The sequence below is a fragment of the Lathamus discolor genome, chromosome 4 (assembly GCF_037157495.1).
Source record: "Lathamus discolor isolate bLatDis1 chromosome 4, bLatDis1.hap1, whole genome shotgun sequence".
Lineage (NCBI taxonomy): Eukaryota > Metazoa > Chordata > Aves > Psittaciformes > Psittacidae > Lathamus > Lathamus discolor.
In genome coordinates this window covers 23,408,656-23,428,232 of record NC_088887.1, presented here as the reverse complement: position 1 = coordinate 23,428,232, position 19,577 = coordinate 23,408,656, and the positions used below count along the sequence as shown (strand labels likewise).

General features: G+C 38.8%; 1 protein-coding gene across 8 annotated transcripts in view; it reads left to right on the top strand.

The window, feature by feature from the left end:
* The window catches only part of NRIP1 (nuclear receptor interacting protein 1), a 277,346-nt gene that overhangs the window by 241,276 nt on the left and 16,493 nt on the right, over positions 1 to 19,577 (top strand). For 7 of the 8 annotated variants that reach the window (XM_065676734.1, XM_065676727.1, XM_065676728.1 and 4 more), the window contains one exon: positions 10,577 to 10,625. The exons of the other annotated variant lie outside the window; for it this stretch is intronic. The gene's annotated coding sequence lies outside the window, so the exon portion shown is untranslated. The remainder of the gene's footprint in view (positions 1 to 10,576; positions 10,626 to 19,577) is intronic. 8 annotated transcript variants of the gene reach the window in all.

Sequence of the window (19,577 nt, the reverse complement as noted above, 5' to 3'; positions counted from 1 at the left end):
TTAACGCTGCTTTTTCCGGGTGTCTCTGCAAACCCACTGATACTTCAAAAATATTTTGCTGGTTTGCTCTAGGTAGAGTGCTAAGTGTTATTTTGGGGGTTATTTGGGGGAGTATTTGTACAATGTTTTCTGCTCAATACAGAATATGTGCAAAAGCAGTGTCGCTAAACACACACACCCCCTCTCCCCCCATATCCCCCCCAAATAAAACAACTTATAGGGTTCATCTCAGTGCTTTTGGTAAAATGTATATCTGCATGTACAGTAAGGAAAATGCCATGAAGGCTGCATGACAGGGCAGAACTTGAGGGGGAAGAAAGTCCCTGCTTTTAAATTTCAGTATTTCACTTTTCACTGCTATGTGAAATGAATGTGTATGAACCCTTATGAAAACACGTGTATCCACATATGTGCAGCTGTCTGGAATGTGGAAGAAGTGTTTAAATAAAGACAACCAAAGAGAAAAGTTAAGTATAAGTTGAACATTTAAAGAAAGTCTTACACTAGCTCAAGGGCAATACAGTTAAAATGATGCCTTGTCTGTTTTGAGAACTGATGCAGTACCCAGCTATGTCAGGCAATAAAAACCTGCTAAGTGGGTTTTCAAAAATGTTGTGAATACAAGTGACAATATTTTGAGAGCATCTTCATGCTGCATTTCTATGCTAATAAACTTCAAGGTAAATGAGCAGCTTGTTTGACATTTGCTATGTTAGACAATAATAAAATGCTTTCTTCTGGAGTAATTAGACTTGATAGATTGATTATGTTAAGAGGTAAAGATAAATATAATCAAAGAGAAAACTGCCTTGGAGGGAGTTATTGCCTTTTTTTGAACTTTTAACATTGGCATTCTTGTTTAGCCAATGCCTAATGGTGCATCTTGCGCACACACGTGTACCCACACACTCACACATATGTGCACGCACATACGCACCCACATACAGACACGTGCAGCATGCAGCAAGTTTCTGAAACAGCCTGTGAAGAGGGGTGTTCACCTAGGAGCATGGTTCCCGTTCCTGTGAGATCTGATTTGTTGTTGGTAGCTGTTGTGTCTGAACCTCGTCACTTCATCAGGATGTAATTTTACTCCCCTGAGGTAAAAAGCAGTCAGTGGTAAAGTGTGATAAATTAGTGTTCTCAAGTAGATGCGCGTGCGTGTGTGTGTGTTTAATTCTGACCTTGCTGTGCATGTGTTTAGCTGCTCTCGGTGCCCGAGTCAAGCCTGGTGGAGGTTTAATCCTGTGCCCTTGTACACGTATACTTGATTAGTAGTTGTGGTTCTCTCAGCAGAAGACATTCTGCCCTCCTCCTTGTATTGGTCGGGACCCAGGCACGGGGGAGTCAAGTCGAAGGAGAAAGAAAAGAGATTTTGCATTAGTATTCTGTGAAAGCCTTACTGTCTGCAGAACAAATTGATTGCTACAGTGTACCTGTGCTTGGCACCACTGCTGTGAAAGAAAGGTATGGTTGTAATCTGTTTTATTGTATTACATATTGTGACACTCCAGGAATGTTTAACATTGGGCTCTACGATGGCACATGCTAGAAGTCTAAGTAAAGAAAAATGTGAATGAATGAATGAATGAATGAATGAATGAAAAGTATGTGAGACTGTCATATCGGCAGCTTTGTTTACTACAATGAACTAAGTAGCCCCTGCTAATGAGACTAAATTTATGTGCCAATGGCAATGTAAGGAGATGATTCACTGAATGTTCTGTATTGTATTCAGTTACTCACATCTGTGTCAGTAGTTGCTACATACCTACACAGATAAAATTCTAATTAACATTTTAAGGAGGCTTTGCTTCAGCTTTCAGCAAGATTGTAGATGTGAAATATATGGATAGAACATGGATGTGTTTTCCTCTTTAAATGAAAATGTGAGGGGTTTTCTTAGTTTTTAACCTGGTGCACTGGTCTTACGTGGAGGCAGGGGGGGTGAGGAGAGGTATGAAAATATGAAAATCTTAGATGTGCTGCTGTGATAAGCAGAACAAGAACGAAGCTGAGGAAAAGTCTTGCAGGATTTGAGCCTTCAACTCACCATCTCTTTCTCTCCTCCTCTTCCCCCCTCCAGTGTAAATGAGCAAGAATATTTTAATGAGAAAGCTAGTGCTCTTCATTTCCTTAACTCAGTTGCAGACTTTACACGGTTGGTTCTCTGGTTTTATAGATGCTCAGCTGATGTCAGTTGTGTGTTGATGGGAAGTATGAAGCACTCCATTAATAGAATTCAGGCTGTTTCAGAGAGAGCTGTGCTTACTGCTTCGTTCTTGGCATCACTGAAGTTGTGTTGGTGATTATTTGGATGTTTGCTTGTGATCACTCCAAAACATCTGAAGTATCTGCTCTTGTTATGCAGACATTCCTGACTAATTAAGTTTAGGACAGGTGGCAGACTCCTGGGCGTTTAAATCTGCATGTAAACCTAATCTAATAATGTGATGAGAAAATGAAAATCCATCTTTCCTGGTATGTTATCACCATGCACAAGCCACAGAGGTATTTGCAAAATCTTTTCTCTACTCTTTGTCCTGGCAGGTGATGAGTAAACAAGTTGCTTAAAGGAAATGAGGGACTTGGAAAACACTATGTGGAGGAGCAGTCATGGACTATAATAGTTACTTCTGTCATATGGCCTTGCTGACTTAAGATTAACACTTCATAGATGTGCAGTATATTTATATGTGTGTACCCTTGAGCTTACATTTTACACCTTGCAAAGAGTGTGAATACAGTCTTATGCATGCAAGTCGTTGATCTTCAAGATCCTTTGACAGCTAAGAAAATTTCGAAGAACCCTAGATAGGGAAGCTCTGTGATGTGACTGTACTCAAATAATGATGTCTTTAATTTTAACTAAGTAGTCATATCTTACTTATTCAAGGCAGATATTTTGTGAGTGAGCTGTTCTTCCGCCTGGCTTTTCTTTTTTTGTTTTTGTTTTTTTGTCAAATATAAACACATGTTGTCATTGGTAAAAACAGTTGCACAATTCACAAAGCACATCACAAGATCAAGGGAGTACCGTACTTAACAAGATTTGGGAAGTCAACTGCAGTAATACTGCAGAAATGGTTAAATCTTATCTGACATTCTGTATTGGCCTTTTTTAGATTTTAACTAGTTAGTGACAGGTGGCCAAGCTCTGAAGAAGGTGTTAGATAAATAGAGGGCAGTACTCCATTTCAATGCAATTAACTTTTGTTCATAAATAATTCAACCTGTGACTTTAAATAAATGATTAGAGGAAAAGAAAATGACATGTGATTAAATCCAAGTCCTTGGAAACATTTTAGCAGTCAAGATTGCTGTGGCTGCTTTGAGACTTCTTATAATTCCTCTTTTGAGTGGAGCCAGTCTTGGGAGTTGTGGGGTTTTTGGCTTGCTTTGTTTTCATCAGTTATTAGTGTCTCAGTAGAGATATGAGGTATACTGTTTACTCTTTAGATCATTGTTAAAAGAGGACTGATGAGTGTGTGATTTTGATACCTCAGTTTTCCTAGTGCCAGCAGCTTGAGTAGCATGTGATTTTTACCTGTTTTTTGTTTGGTGGGGTTTTTTTGTTCTTGTTGTTGTTTGGGGTTTTTATGGAAAATAGAAGGATGTTTGCAGAATTAAAACTTTTATTGCCAACTTTACTGAATGAACATGTACTGAATCTTCAGGTAACACTAAAATCTTCATGAGAAGTTTGGAATACAGCTTGGCCTGGGCTGGAGTGAGCTACTGTATCTGGGGGAGGGGGAAACCCCTCAGGCCCTTCCCATCCAAACCTCCCCCCCAGAAAAAAAACCCACCAAATGAAAAAAACCCTCATACAACAAAACAACCCTAAAAAAAAAAAAACACAACCAAAAACAAAACCACCAAATAAAATTAATCAGATTTAAAATACATTCTTATGATCCATTGGAGGCAGACAGTTGATTCCAGCATTGGTTAACTGTGTAACATCACCTTTCATCTGCAAATACTGAAGTTTTAAATAAGAGTTGGTGCTGGAGCATATCATCAATTTGGGCAGATGTCAGAGGCAAATTCCAGTTTAGGTGTGTTTTTTGAAAGGTACCTGTTCCCTGCTTGAGACTGTGAAATGCCTGTTCGCAATCTCCACCCCATTTCCTTCTGTTTCCATGCTTTACTGTAGTAAGGAAAAAGGAAATGGAGGTGTTGCATAACTTCTCTAAGTAAACAGATTTTCTGTGGGGATAGATACTGAAGAAGGCAGCCTTAACCAGTGCTGCAGCCTTAACCAGTGCTGCAGCCTTTCAGGTTCCTGCTAATGCCAAAGGCAGTTGTGTAATTAATGGCCTTGTGTACTGAACTGAGACTGCTTTGAAACCTCTGGAGGGAAATATTTTGTCTATTATGTTGGTTAACTTTCCCTGAAAATTAAAAGTGTTGCTGATACTCCATTGGGGTGGTGGGGGAGGATTTTACAAGGCCTGATAAATAAGCTCTGGCATCTTTTTCCTGACCACTGGACAAAACATCTGCAGCAGCAGAATCAAACTAAATGATTGAAATGGAGCCATTAGTAAAAATGAAATCAGTCTTGAGGGGGTGAGCATGGTAAGATAAGGAAGTGGAAAGCTGCATTTAGAAGTTTTTTTTGTGTGGTTTTAAGATTTTTTTCACTGTAAAATTGAAGAAAGAATTGGGACCTGGTTTTGGTACTTGGCACAATTTCAGTCATGGTAAATGAACTAAAGTAGACAAGATTATTAATCTTTATCTAATGTATTCTCCTGAAGCCATTTGAAAAACCTGGGGTGTATTAAAAGTTTCAAGCAGCTTTTTTTCTTTGATTCCTACAAACCAAAGATATTTACAGAATCAGCATCAACCATAATGGCAGTGACTATTAGCAACTACAAGATCTGAGATATTTCCTCTCCTCCCAGATTTACAGTTTCTGTAAAGCCAGTTTTTGTAAAGCCAGTTTTTGTCAGCCACTTGATCTGTTTTCTCTCACTCTGGCAAAGAGTACATGTGCCAGGTATCTGCAAGTTCTACAAATTAATAAGAACTAAGTTATTGAGTTTGGTCAATTTGGAAACTTTCAGCTTCATAAGCTGGAACTGGGACAAGAGGAAATGGCCTCAAGCTGTGCCAGGGGAGGCTTAGATTGGATATTAGGAAACAATTCTTGACCGTGAGGGTGGTCAGGCATTGGAACAGGCTTCCCGGGGACATTGTGGAATCACCATCCCTTGAAGTGTTCAAAAACCATGTAGATGAGGCCCTTAGTGATGTGGTTTAGGGGTGGACTTGGCAGTCATGGTGTAAAGGCTGGTTTTGATCTTAGAGGTCTCTTCTAACCTAGTTGATTCTAGGAATTTGAGTTTGCAGAAACTCATCAGGCAAAATGCTAATGTTGACTATTAAAGGATGAATATTCCGCCTGTGCTTTTTGGCTTTCTAAATGGGACGCAAACTTGTTGCTGGAGACTTAGTTCTAGTTACTGGTGCAACTTGCAGAGTATGCTCAGTCAGGCTTTGTGTAGTCCAGGGTTCCAGAGCCTGGGCACCACAAAGCATTTCAACACACATAAAAAAGGGAAAAAAGTCTCCTGTGTCAATTGATTTGCCCCTGCAGTGTCAGTCACCTTTCCTTCATAGCTCTGCCTCTAGCATGGACTGCTGGAGTCTTGTTTATATGCTGGTGTACCTATGGGTGAATGCACACCCTGTTTTTTAGTCCATCCTAGCAATACAATGCTGTGAATGTACTGCAGCTGAATTAGACTGGTAAAAAGCAGGTTTTGACAGCTTTCTAAAGCAAATAAATAAAAATGGACCTGTTTGGGAAGGAAGTGCTTAGATACGTGTGTACATGTTTATGCATGCTTCAGTATGAGAGATCCTTGTTTTAAGATAAAAAGGGCTTTGTTGTTCTTGGTTAGGAAAGAGAGTGAAAGTGGACAGTGGATCAGAAGAGCCACTCCTGCAAAACTCTTTGCTGCTGCTGCTGCTATGCAGTGATCCTTCCAGCTCCAATGAACAAAATAGTACTTGCCCAGCTCATTAGGACTGTTTCAGTAGGTCAGATCTCTTGAGAAATAGGAGAAGTTCGTGGAACTATGGGTTTTGATGCTAATGCCATCATTCATTTTTTCAGTTCAATATCAACACAGTTGTTTTCTCAGACAGAATATCATTTCAGTAGGTATAGCGGAAAATCTGTACTGGCTGTAGTTGACTGACACATATCTCCCCCTAAAGGTGATGGCAGTGCTGATTATTTTTTCTTATCTTGGAAGACAAAAGCATTTACTGTAGCGTGCAAGTCCTTTTCCTTTATTAAGCCCTATTATTTCCTCAAGTTCAGTGTGCTCAGTTCTTTTTTTGTTTCACCAGTGGTGAGCAGGAGGGATGGGACACCACCCACAAACGGTAAAGAGAGAATATCTTATTATTAAAGGGCTAAATGAGATTTAGAAAATCTTTCTTTCTTTGCTATGGGTGTAGACTTCACGTAACTCTGGGTGAGTTGCTTAATCTTCCTTGTATACACTGTTCCTCATGTGTAAAGTGGGAATATTTCAAAGGACTGCTGTTCATTGATGTTTGTAAAGCGTGCTGATTTGTCCGTATATCAAATAACATTTTTCTTCCAGTTTTGACAGTGCCCAGTAGCCTTCAACATGGTTTAGACCTGCACAGTGCATATAATGAGAGGTCCTGGTGAACGATAGAGGAGTGAAATTACTATGATCAGTCTGTAAAGAGCAGCAGCCATCTAACATGAGATACTTAGATGTCAGATTGAAATAGGTCTTTGGTAACTGAAATGCCTCTTATTGTCATTAATTTGTTTGTGAGTGAGGATTTTTATGACCTCAGTTTATGTATAAGTAACATGGAAATAAATTCTGAGGTTAATTCAAGTCCAAAATAGTTTGTGATTTTCTTTTCCAGATTCATATAGTGGATGGATAGTCTATGAAAGTCCATTCTATGGTTAGTAATGTTGCATACTGTCTGCAGCTTGGCGGTGGAGTACATCAAGGGTTATTTTTTTAATTACGGAGTTTTGAAATGATGGTTGTATGTTGCATCAAAGAAAGGCAGGATGCTTGGTCAGCTTCAGACACTTCTCAGCTTTTCTATCTGTGACTATCATTTTAACAAAGAAAATAATTTCATGGAAGGGTAGTTCAGATGCATGTTCTGTGTAATTTGCAAGTGTGGGCTCTTGCATGTAGTTACAGCTGACAGTACAGTCAGCAGAGGGAAAGTCTCTTATCAACAGCACCCTGCTCCTAAGAGCATTTCTGCTGTTCTCCATGATTTATGAGGTCATGACGTGGAAGGTTTTTTGTGGCATTCAGCTGGTCATGATGGAGTGCAAACCAATTTGAAATTTAAAATGGCTGGATGAACTTTACTATGCAAAAATTAAACTTGTAATCAAATTTGTCAGTCAAACAAAGAGAAATGTTTAATTTAAACAAGAGAGGGTTTCATGTCAGTGCCTAGAGCAGGAAAGGTTTTGCTGACATATCCTGGTCAAATAGTCTGGGGTTTTTGGATACGCATTAGGAAAGCTATCATAAATATTACTGCCTTTCTCATGATCAGTATCTGTGTGGAACGTGGATCTTGCTTGCTCTTGGAAAATACCCACTTATATTAAAGTAAGGCAATTAAAGGTAAGCACAAAAATTCCTTGAAAACTTGGGAAAGATCCTTCCAGTAACAGTTCAGATGGATTAGCAAAAAGGAAGCTGTTGTTATTCCACGTTCTTTAGAGTCATTTGTGTCTTACCAGGCAGCTGACAAAAATAATTTACATTCAGTGCACACTTTGCTTCTCATATGTAGAAGCTAATTACAAGAGTAGTTTAGTCTATTAATTTTCATTCTGGAATCTTACTCCCAATCCCCCTATATAAGTGAAGCTTTTGGTCTGATTTTTCCCTTTTCCTCCCCACCACCGCTTTCTCAACAATAGGTTACAGTCAAGATGTTTCAGATCTTGCAGTCCTCCCCCACTTGTTCCACTGGTCAAGATCACAGCAAAAATAATCTAAAGTCCTGAAGACTTTTACTTCCTGTCCCTATGCATTGTAACATGATGTTTATTGCAGTGCAGTAGAAATGCTTCCTACAATGGTAGAGAAAAACAGCTCGTGTTTTAGGAGCCATGCTACCTAAAATTTCATCTCTGGCTTTATATCTTAATGAAGCGGGTTGCTTATATCCTTTCACAGTGTGCACTGTCCTACATCATCTGGTTTCTGCTGCTCTTTTACATGCTTTTTGGGACTTTATGCTTCTGAGTGAGTGTCCCAGACAGCTTGGATAGCCTCACTGTCTTCACCTGCCGTTGACGCTTTCCTACCTTATACCTACCTTTCCCCCTACAACTTCTCCTTTCCAGTTAATTATCCCTGTATCTTGTTTTAGCTTGCAAGCACTTTTGGGTCGTAGTGTAGAATTTACGGGATTATAAAATGTTTTACAATAGTAATTATGCTAGTGTTTCCCAGCAAATGTCAACCAGAGACAGACTTGATCTTGTAAACCTGGCAGCATATAGAGAAGGTGAGTGGAATTTTCATCACGGTAGGTTATTCTTGGTAAGCCAAACAGTTCACCTTCAGAAGGGCTACAAGCAAGCTTTGGGTTATGTGATTTAATAGAGAAGGTACCAAAGGGACTTCAGAAGGAAGGGTTAAGTTTTATGTGCAATAAAACTGAAATCAGAGGTAGACCTAATGAATCAAATCCCTCTGATCTAAGGAATAGAAGGAGAAATTATCTTCCAAAAAGTGGAGAATTTGCAGAGTTAAGTCTGCTCTTTGGGTTCAGAAGGTAATTTCATTAAGGCAACTGAGATACAAAAATCCTCCTTTGTTTCATTGAAAGAGGTCTTACATTTAGCTGGTACCTAAGGCAGGTACTCTCTGCCTTCACCTTCCTCCTCAAAAGTTTGCTTGTTCATGTTGTGTTTGGTACCATTTGCTGTCATAATTAAAAATAAACATCTCTCTGAGAAGACTTTTTCCTAGGAACAGTATCTCCTTTCCTTCTCTGGTCATTCTTCCATCCGTGTTCTCTGAAGCGATAGCAGATTGTGTTGTGCTAAGGATATTGTCCTTGTACCAGCCAGGGAAGGGAAGGTGCTTTCACTAGATTTTTAATAGCAGCAGCTCAAGATAAGGGGAGCCCTTGGATGCTGGGTTTTATTCTTTCTACATTATATTTTAGCCCTCCTGTACCCATTTCCCCATATCATTAATCTTTGTGTTCTGTTGATCTTTTAGCGTGTATCACTCTTTCTTTCCCCTCCAATCGTATGTAGTAAAAAAAAAAGGTTTTGGGTGAATCTGTATTATTACAGCAACATATATTGTTGCACTGCAAAAACAATAGAGGTGTTTTTTAATTCTGTAAGAGAAAGGAAAACAGGCTTATTCTGGAAGCCAGGGTTGCTCTAGGGCTTCATTTAATTGTTGTCCAGCTGAGTTCATTCTATATATGTACTCAGCATCTCACAGGTGCAGTGTATTTATTTTAAACTTCATACAGCCTGATGAGGGAAAGGGAACAAATAGTGTGGTGTGAATCTGTGAGGAAAGGCAAGCAGCATACATCATTTGTGTTTTGGCTTGTGGTTTTGCAGGAAGTATTTTGGGTGGATTTGGATTAATTTTTGCTACAGTGATTTACTGTTGAAGCAGAGGAAGAAATAGCCTCCAGAGTGTTGATGATCTTTGCCTGGGGGAAGCAGTGCAGAAGCATAATAGAATTTCCTGTGAAAGGTGCCTGAGTATTACAGTAAACATGAGTGTTTGTGGAAACAAAAAGAGTAAGGAAGAAGGACACAGTAAGTGGTTAGGCTATGTGGATAGAAATAAAGTTATTCACGTCTATAGAACTCTGATGAGAAATTTTAGTTTCAATCTAGAGCAAGAGAAAAACAATTGAAAACTTGAAGTAAAGGGTTATATGGTCAGAGTGTCTTGAGGGGAAAGGATTACACTAACAGCTGTGTTTTGTGTGGTGTGGAAGGACTGTTGATGTCCATAATGTTACAGAAGTGTGGTTGTAGAAGTAGGGGGCTGAGAGAAGACTAGAGTAACTTCAGGATAATAGTGGGAGAAGATTAAGATTTTTAGAGGAGGAGGATGCAATGTCAAAGGTGTGTGCTGTTTGCTTGGTTGTTGTTTGTTTTTCTTTTTTGAAGTCATTGTGGTAAATGGATAGTCGGGAGTGTCAGCATAAAGGTAATCTCCTGCTAACAACTTTTTCTGACAAAGCGGATAGCATCAACAAGGTGAGGAGAGCTATCCCTCTCCTGGCAGGTTACCTTTACCAGCTTGCTCAGCTCAGTTTTGCTGGTCAAGCTCTGGTAGTGTCACAAACTGACCACAGATATAACCAACTTCAGGCAAAAACTATTTTAGTCTGTTGATACCTTGTTAAGAAGCAAGATGTACTCCCTGTCATGAGCCGATACTGAATTAACCGAATGACATTCCTGTTACAGTAGAAATAAAATTTGGTTTTGTTGTAAGCTTCTGCATCCTGATATGAATGTATTTGTTTTTGGCAGGGTGGAGTGAAAAGCAGATTCACAAAGAACCACCATTAACAATTGAAAGGTATGAATCTCTGCCCCTGAACTTGAGAAGCTTACTAACCTGTATTTTTTTCTCACCCCAGGTGAGGAGTGGTAACTTTATCTAATTCACACTAGCTTTGACTGTATCCCCCTTAAAAATTCTGAGTCTATTTCACATCCCCAGATAGTCTTTGATCTCCTTTTCCTGAGATTGGTAACTAGGGTGCCAAGATAATAGTCTGCTGAAAGTTTCCAGTGAAGCCATAGACATGATCACCTGCCCACCAAAACTTTTCTCAGCAAATGGATTTTAAATTGTATGCTTTTAGAGCAAGAAGTCTCTTTGAGAAGAGTGGGTTTTTGGTTGTTTGGTTTCAGTTGGATTGGGTTTTCCCCCCTCCTCTGGTCTTCCTTTGTTGCCCTGTTTGATTTGAACCTCCCTTGGCCAGTATGATTCGTATCTGCATTAATTTGGTATTTGTGAATCTGCTTGTGGTTCTGTAAGATACTGCAAGTACATATCAGCCTGAACTGCTGTGGAATGAAATCACATCAATGTAGTCTTTAGTGAAGTTCTTTTGGTGTTGCTCACTGGTGAAATTTAGCAACAAGGGTTGAACGAAAATGTTCTTTCCTAGCATTATGACAGGATTCTTGTAAGACTCTAATAAGAGAAGAAGCAAAAGTACAGTTTAGTAAGATTACAGGCAGTCAATGAAATTTATCTTCAGGTCATTGACAATATCTTACCATATATTGATTCAATATATAGAAAATGCAAGTTACTTATTGATGGTATGTTGAGCTGGGAAATTGCCCCTCTGCATACATCAAGCAAAGATGGCTTTATATAATACAAAGGACAGGGGCTGTGACCTGTCAGCCATATTCAGATCTCTACCATGAAGCTGGAAATAGTACCTAGCCTGATCAGCTGAATCAATAGGGTTGTACCTATGGAAAATAACTGTTATACATGATACTATGTGATACGTAGTTTAAACTATTTTGATGGATTTTCACAGGTTCATTTGCTAGATTCATGAATCTTTTGTTTTATGATAATTCCCCACCCCCCACTTTATCAGTAGACATTAAGGGAACAGATTAAAACTGTAATTGCAACTTTGAAATATTTCTGTAAGTGTCATGTCACATCTGTCCTGTCCTGTCTGTGCCTCCTTTCCCCCAAAGCTGAGGCAAGATTTACACAGGTAGATTCGCCACCTACCTCCTGCTGCTTTTCATTGTTACCACCAGCCAATTTTGCTAGATGAAGAATCAGTATCAGACTTCCAGCACGTGGGAAACCAGATCACCTGCTATAGTTGGTGTGTGTTGAACAACTTGAGGATTGGGAAAGCTGCGTTAACTGATTTCACACCTCTTGTCTGAAAAAGGGAATCCTGTGTTGTGTCCTGAATCATAGAAGAATATTCAAGTTTTGAATGTGAACCGGTTTGCTTTTAATAGTCATGATGCTTAAACTGGTGATGTATTGCTGGTTTTCAGTATAGTAGATGTCCATCTATCATGTGCCTAATTCTGCAACCTTAATATATGTTGCATCAATTAGATGCCTGTCTCATGCACAAACCTGAGCATATGCAAAATAATGTGTCATTATTTTGTTATCCTATTAAAATCCACAGACCTACTTATTAGGGAAAATAAGTATAAAGGAAGTACGAAGTTCAAGGAATTACTACTAAATTATTCATTGATATGATATTTTAACATTTTTAAAAACTTGATTTGGGATTTCACATATGTAAGTATAACCACAGACAATATAATTTATTTTCCTTTAAAGTACCTTTACAGGATTGGACATTGGCAGCCATCCAGTGCTTCAAGATAATCCATTGTTGTGGACTGCTTGACTACTAAATTGACCAGAAATACTCTCTTTGTACTAGCTGTCATACTCATTTTGTTGCTATATTGGCTAGTCATTTATTGCAGTTTGTCATTAGCACCCCTAAAAGACAGCAGGCTTGAAATGGTTTACCTTAGTATCTCTGTGCAGAAGGCTGTTTAAGAGGCAGAGGCAGAGAGAAATGGAATGGAATAGAATTGGGTAAGAGACCAAAACCACCACTGGCTGCTGTTAGCAGCCTGCCTCATCCCTGCTGCTTGAAAAGGGGGGGGGATTTGATTAGAAATTCAAAACTAGCAGAAGTCCCCTGCTCGTGCAGGTTGTATGTATAAAGGGTGTCAGCATGTATTTAATAGAAAAAAAAGAAATGGGGAAAAAAACCTAAAAACACTACCAAAAAAACCCCAATAAAAACCAAAACCACAACCCCCCCCCCCCCAAACCCAACTACCATCTGCCTAACTGCTGCTGACTTCTTTTATTAAAGGGTTGGTTGTGCTGATTAAAGTGTTTTTCATAGTATAAGCATGAGAGAAGACCTAAAATGATAGTGAATGAACAGTTATTCTGTGTAATATAGTTCAATTAACATAGCTTTTTTTACCTATTCCAATTTTCATGCATTAGTAAACTTAAGCCATATTACTCCAAATATACTTGCTTTAGAGTCTGAAGTGTTGGATAGCTATACTGCTAATAAGCTAATGTTTTTCTGAGAATGTTTTTGGTTGTGAAATATCTTATATATTCACATTTTCATATGTGTTTGGTTCTCAGAGTACATTATGGATTTTTTTGTGGATGTTGAATGAATTTTTTTTTGTTTGGGTTTTTGGGGGGGGGTTTGATTTTTGTGGGTTGTTTATTTTTTAAATCTTAAATCATAATCATTGCCTGATTTAATTTTTCTTTTATTTTTTTTAATTTTTTTTTTTTTTTGGTTCGTAACACTTCAGTGCAGTGAGAAGCGTTATCAGCCTTTCACAAAATGGGAAGGATAGAAATTCTGCTTGAAGGAAAACAAAGCAAAACAACAACAAACCCACAGCCCAACAACAAACCCAAACCTCCCCTTTTCTCCCATTTTGCCGGAAAGTTTTAGAAAAGAAAGGACTAAGAAAGAGTAGAATTCTATTGCCCCAAGGTCTACAAGTTAATTCAGTGTGATCTTAAAGCAGTAACTGTTTTAAGACCTGATGAATCACTATCAGAGCTAAAAACACCACCTACAGTGTTACCCTGAGAAGCTTGCATCCCAGACTTCAGGACTGATTCTAGTAGCTCAGGCAATACTATAGCTTAGAAAGGTGATAATCTAATTCTTATGAAGTATGTTTTCAAAAAAGAGCCTTTCAGAAAGAGTGCTGCAAATCTAACACCCATAGGAGAATTAAATGGAGAAAAATCGGTTGAAGCACAAATGTTGAAGCACAGCTGAAACAAGATGCAGGAGGGTGTGCGATGGTATGAAGGTTTCACTGGCAATGTCTGAGATGCCTGCATATAAGTGAGTTGTGCAGGTCACCCCAAATGGGCTCCAATAAAAGCTTTAATACAAACATGAATGCTCCTATTTATAGACATGGCTGTTTGTCTAAGTATAAACTGCTCCCAGCCATGTCTAGATTAACATCAGAGCTGTGCTGGTATTGAAAGTAGGGGTTCAGAAGTAAGAGTACAAGCCATGCTATTCTATATATTACTGTTTATTGCAGTGGTCATCTAAACTTTGTGGGAGCAGTAAATCTTTGAATGTCATATGACATTATGTCACCCAAGACACCTTTTCTTCCTCTTGTTAAGCATTGGAAGGTATGTCTGGTGGGTGTGACCCATAAGCTAAATGCTCTTCGCATGTGTTTAAAGCTTTGAGAATGTATCAGTGGGTGGATGGATAGATGGATGGATAGATCAGTGAATGACTTTCATTGCTAACTATTTTCAGCAACTGAGTTTTAATGAGTCTTTCAACTGTTGCTGCTGTGTTTAATCTGCTCACTTACTCAACGTTCAGCATTAAAGAAGCTTTCTAGGAGGTAAATGTTGTCCTTATTACAGAAGAGCTTAGTTTGATTGTGTTGAGCACAGACCTTGTGTTAAGCGTTCTTTTGGGTTTTTTTTTTTTTAATTGAGAAATATATGCTGTGTGCACATTTGATTAGGATGAATAAGCAATTGCTGTACTTGGAAGTGCACATCCAAATATACAGTTGCTATGTTAAGATAAGTAACTTGGACTGCATGAAGTTATAAACTCTAGTCCTGATTCTGTGGTGGTGGTCTTACTGTTATGTCCTGTATTTGTAGGCGAGTTTCCCTTTTGGACTTTTGATTTCATATGTATCAACACATAGCTGAACAGAGTGAAAAACATGGCAAAAAGTGTCCACTGCTCCCTTTTCATTTAACATAAGGGCTCTTCTTTAATTTACTTGATACACTGCCTAACATCTCTTGTCAAAATAAATATCAGGGCAGCTGCTTTTAAAGGTAGGGAATACTTTAAACATGTACCAATGTGAAGAAAATGTAGTGTAGAGGTATTTCTGGTAAGTGTACTAAAAAAAAGTATATCTAGGAGCTTTGTTCAAATGCCAGCTCTTACATCAGTCCTCTTTGTAATCTTTCTTGCTGATCTGTGACCTTGACCTTGTGTTTGTGTTTGTATGTCAAGTCTATTTTAGGAATGGACAAACTAAGTTCAGTTTAATAGGATTTATACTCCAGCTTCACAAGATGCCTCAGTAAAATAGAAAAATTAAAATATTCAAATCAATTACTTTATTTCCAGTTATCTTTTCAGATCTTGAATACATTGTGACCATTTATTTGTTTTTAATTCTGTTGAGAAGATGCTTTTAAAGAGGCATCTTTATCTCACCAACGAACTCTTCTAAATTCAGCACAGGCATTCTGCCTGGACGTGGGGTTTCGTCTGTAAGAATCTCACTGGTAGCAGTGTTTTCATTTGGCTAAGTCTGGCTTGGTACTGAAAGTAGTCCCTGCTTTTTGTCCTTCCTCGTGCCACTCTTGCAGTCACACGTAAAACAACTGTGAAGCAACCTCTCAGCAGTATCTTTGGGGTTCTTTTGATGGTGATGAGGTCCTTGGTCTGACTTGCCTTGAAGGGAGCTTCCTGTGGGGATGCTTTTGTCACTACTTGGAAGGTGGCAGGCATTAGAGGCTACAGATCCATAGACCAAGGCAAGGGTACAACTTCTGACAGCAGCTTAACAGTTGGATCAGACAAAAATTCTTGTGGAACCATGTTTTGTATACATTTGAATGTGCGGCTTGTGAACTAGTTTTTTATTATTTTGTTTATTATTTATTTTATTGATTACTAGGATTGTTCTTCATGGTGATTTGAGATGGTATTCATTTCTAGATATCAAGGTGGAGCTTGCTAGCAGCCAGGTAGGATCTGATGCGCTGGTGCTGCTTGCATTCACCAGAGCTCTTGAGCACAGGCTTAATTTTAGACCTATGCTAACATGGCAGTGAAGTTGTTTGGTGTAATTGATGTTTAGGCATATGGCTGTATAAAGGCTTAGTGAGCTTGTTGGTTTGAGCACTGTCACAGAATCATAGAATGTTTAAGGTTGGAAGGGGCCTTAAAGATCATCTGTTTCCAGCCCCCCACCTACTGTGGGCAGGGACACCTCCCCTTAGACCACATTACTTGAAGCCCCTTCCTGGCCTTGAATACTTTCAGGGATGGGGCAGCCACATAGTATGTATGTGTAAGTATGGAGTAATAGATTTATTTTTAATAGGTCTTTTATTTTAGTGGTAATGTTATCATATTTAGGAAATCACACATTTTCTTCAGAAATCACACCTCTGTAGTTTTTTGTTGTACACAGTTTTTAAATGGGTGTGATCACCTGCTTCAATTTTCTTGACATTAATGGAACAGGTGGTAACAATAATTAGCTTTTTTGCTATTTTGCAGTTATTTCCTTCATGCAGCACTTATGAAAGATAAATATAAAAAGTATTAGTAAAAGCTCTTTTCCACAACTTTGATGGTATATTGTTTTTCTTCCTGGAATGCTTGCCATTTTTATCAATATAAAATTTGAGAAATTACTTCGAAGTGTGTGTTGTTGTATTGAGGGGTAGTTAAACACCTCCCCTTTCTGGCCATCCTCTGTGCCTACCATGGCTTTGTGACAGTGAATAAAGTTGTCATCAATTTTGAGCTAAGCCTGTATTTTACTTGTTCTGATTTGACTCATGGCCAAGATTGAGTTGCAGCCCAATTTCTAATGTCTGGGGGTATTATTAACTAACTGATTGTCTCTATATACATCTATATGATTCAAAAGGCTTTTAGCATTTTACTTAGGGTTTTATGTTATGCCTGTTTTCAGATTAACTCTGGTGTAGTGGTAAGATGAGGACTTTCTGTGACATTCTTTAGATGTTGTTAGCGTTTTCTCCGCAGGTTTTGCTAAAATAGATTATGTTGTACCTTTAATTCCACTTGGGCTTATTGCTATTTTGGAGAGAAAAAAATTTTTTTTTTTATTGCAGTTGAACTATTAGAGACCTTCTTGTAACGCACGTTTTTCTTTTCCCCACTTAACTGAAATTGTGAGCCTTTTCTGTGTCCACAGCCTTTAGGAACTTCATGTACATAACGGAAATCTCTCCTTATAATAGCAACTATATTGTCCTTCCCACTAAAAAAAAAAAAAACAACAACAAAAAAAAACCCACCAAAAGACCACCCCCCCCCAAAAAAAAAAAAAATGAACAAAAAACCAAACAACCCACAAGAAAACCCAAAACACAACCATCCTCTAACCCAAAACCACAAACCAAAACACCACATCATCTGGGTCTTTAGCATGGATTTATGGGGTATTACATATAATTGAATAGATCCAGTACATTTTATCTTGCTATGGAATGACTGTTTATATGTGCTTGGTTAGCTGAAAACTGTTCTGAGGGAAAGTCTAGAAAGTGCCTCTCATTTATAACTAACCATGAAACACTTGATCCCAAGTGGAACTCGGCTACTACCGTCAATAGAAGCTGTGCACTACTTTTCAGTGCTTTGCAGTTTGGTCTCTGTGAAACCAGTTCTTCCTTAAAACAACATAAAATGACTTATAATGTGACAAATCACCCAACATGTACAGTTATTTCAACAAATCCAAGAAAATGCACAATTTCATTGCAGTGCTGTCAGTAAATGCCTGTTACGTTTAGATCCCTTCAGCAAGCAGAAGGTCAGAGCTGTGTGGAAATGCATTATCTGCATGCATTGATCATAACTCAAAAGGATGATTGTCCAGAAGAGGACATTGATTTCTTCACTGCGTATTAATCAAATGTCATTCTTGGGGAGTTGGTGTAGAGTTAAATGCATAATCAGTGATTTGTTTTCGTATCTGTTGAAGGGAATGTGAATCTGGTCGTTAGTTTCCTTTTAATTGCTTATTTATGCATCAAAGATGGGAAAGGTGCATCTTTTGACCATTCTGTCATACCTACCAGTGTATTATCCACCCCTCCATCCTGAAAACAGGTCTTGGTATATATTTTTGTGCCTATTTGTTTTTGTTTCTTGAATAAGAAGACTCGATTAACCAAAAGCCTTTTTTCTCACTGTACTTCTGAGCTTTGATCAACACTGCCTAAGCTGAGACTGAGTGATATGTGCTATTTCTGGATTCCTGCCCTTACTGAGAATGGGGTGGGATGTAACTTTTCTGCTTTCTCATTTTCTTTCTGCCCTTTTTGTCTTCTGTAGCAGAAGATTGAGCAGTGACTCATGGGGCAGGTTTAGATATCAAATACTCCATTCCTTCACAGGTGCCATGGCATTTCTAGGTTGAATGTCTATTCTTTTCCATATTACAACTAGCAAAGAGTTAGCAGAGAGTGTTTCTAAGTTCATGTCTGAATGTTAGCAGATCCTGATCAAGAAATGAACTCAAATATGCCCTTTACAGTACCATTACAGAACAAAATAGAGATATTTCTGCAATAGTATTTATAGGAACAAGTTTATGTACATTCCTCTGTGTTAAAGAATTGACTGAAATTTTTGTGAACAGTTAGAGAGCTAAATTGTAAGTTACATGAATGGGGTGGGTTTTCCACATCCAAGAGTGATGCTCAGTTCTTTTACTTATATTTACAAATACTAATTTAAGGTAGGCTGACATAAGCTTTTGTTTGAAGAGTGCCAAAACCAAAGAATGGCCACACCATGTGACTCATCTCTGAATTTAGCAGAACTTAGAAGGAGGTTTTGAAATGCAGGACAGTCTTGGATTAAGCTGTGTACAGTGCCTGAGTGTACTTGTAAACCTTGAGGGCTGCTACTAAGGCTTTCACAAACTCAGCTTTTATGGCACTTGTGTCTGTCCCTCATTTCCCCCTCCCCATTTACTTACTTCAGCTGTTTTGGGGATTTGCTTGGTTTTGGGGTGTTGATGGATGAGGGATTTTTTTTTTTTGTTGTTGTACAGATGGGTTTGTGTTTTGGGGGGGGAGGGTGTTCAGTTTTAGTTTTGAGGGGAGGGGGTTTTTGTTTGCTTGTTTGTTCTTTTTAAAATCAGTTAATTTCACAGGGTCACAGAATGGTTTGGGTTCGAAGGGTCCTTAAAGATCACCTAGTTCCAGACCCCCCTGCCATGGGCAGGGACACCTTCCACTATACCAGGTTGCTCAAAGCCCCATCCAGCCTGGCCTTGAACACTGCCAGGAATGGGTCACCTACAGCTTCTCTGAGCAACTTGTTCCAGTGACACCACCCCTGCAGTAAAGAATTTCTTCTTACTGTCTAATCTAAATCTATCTTAGAATCATAGCATCATAGAATGGTTAGGGTTGGAAAGGACCTCAAGATCATCTAATTCCAACCCCCCTGCCATGGACAGGGACACCTCTCACTAAACCATCCAACACAAGGCTTCATCCAACCTGGCCTTGAACACTGCTAGGGATGGAGCACTCACAACCTCCCTGGGCAACCCATTCCAGTGTCTCACCACCCTAACAGGAAAGAATTTCCTCCTTATATCCAATCTAAACTTCCCCTGTTTAAGTTTGAACCCGTTACCCCTTGTCCTGTCACTACAGTCCCTGACA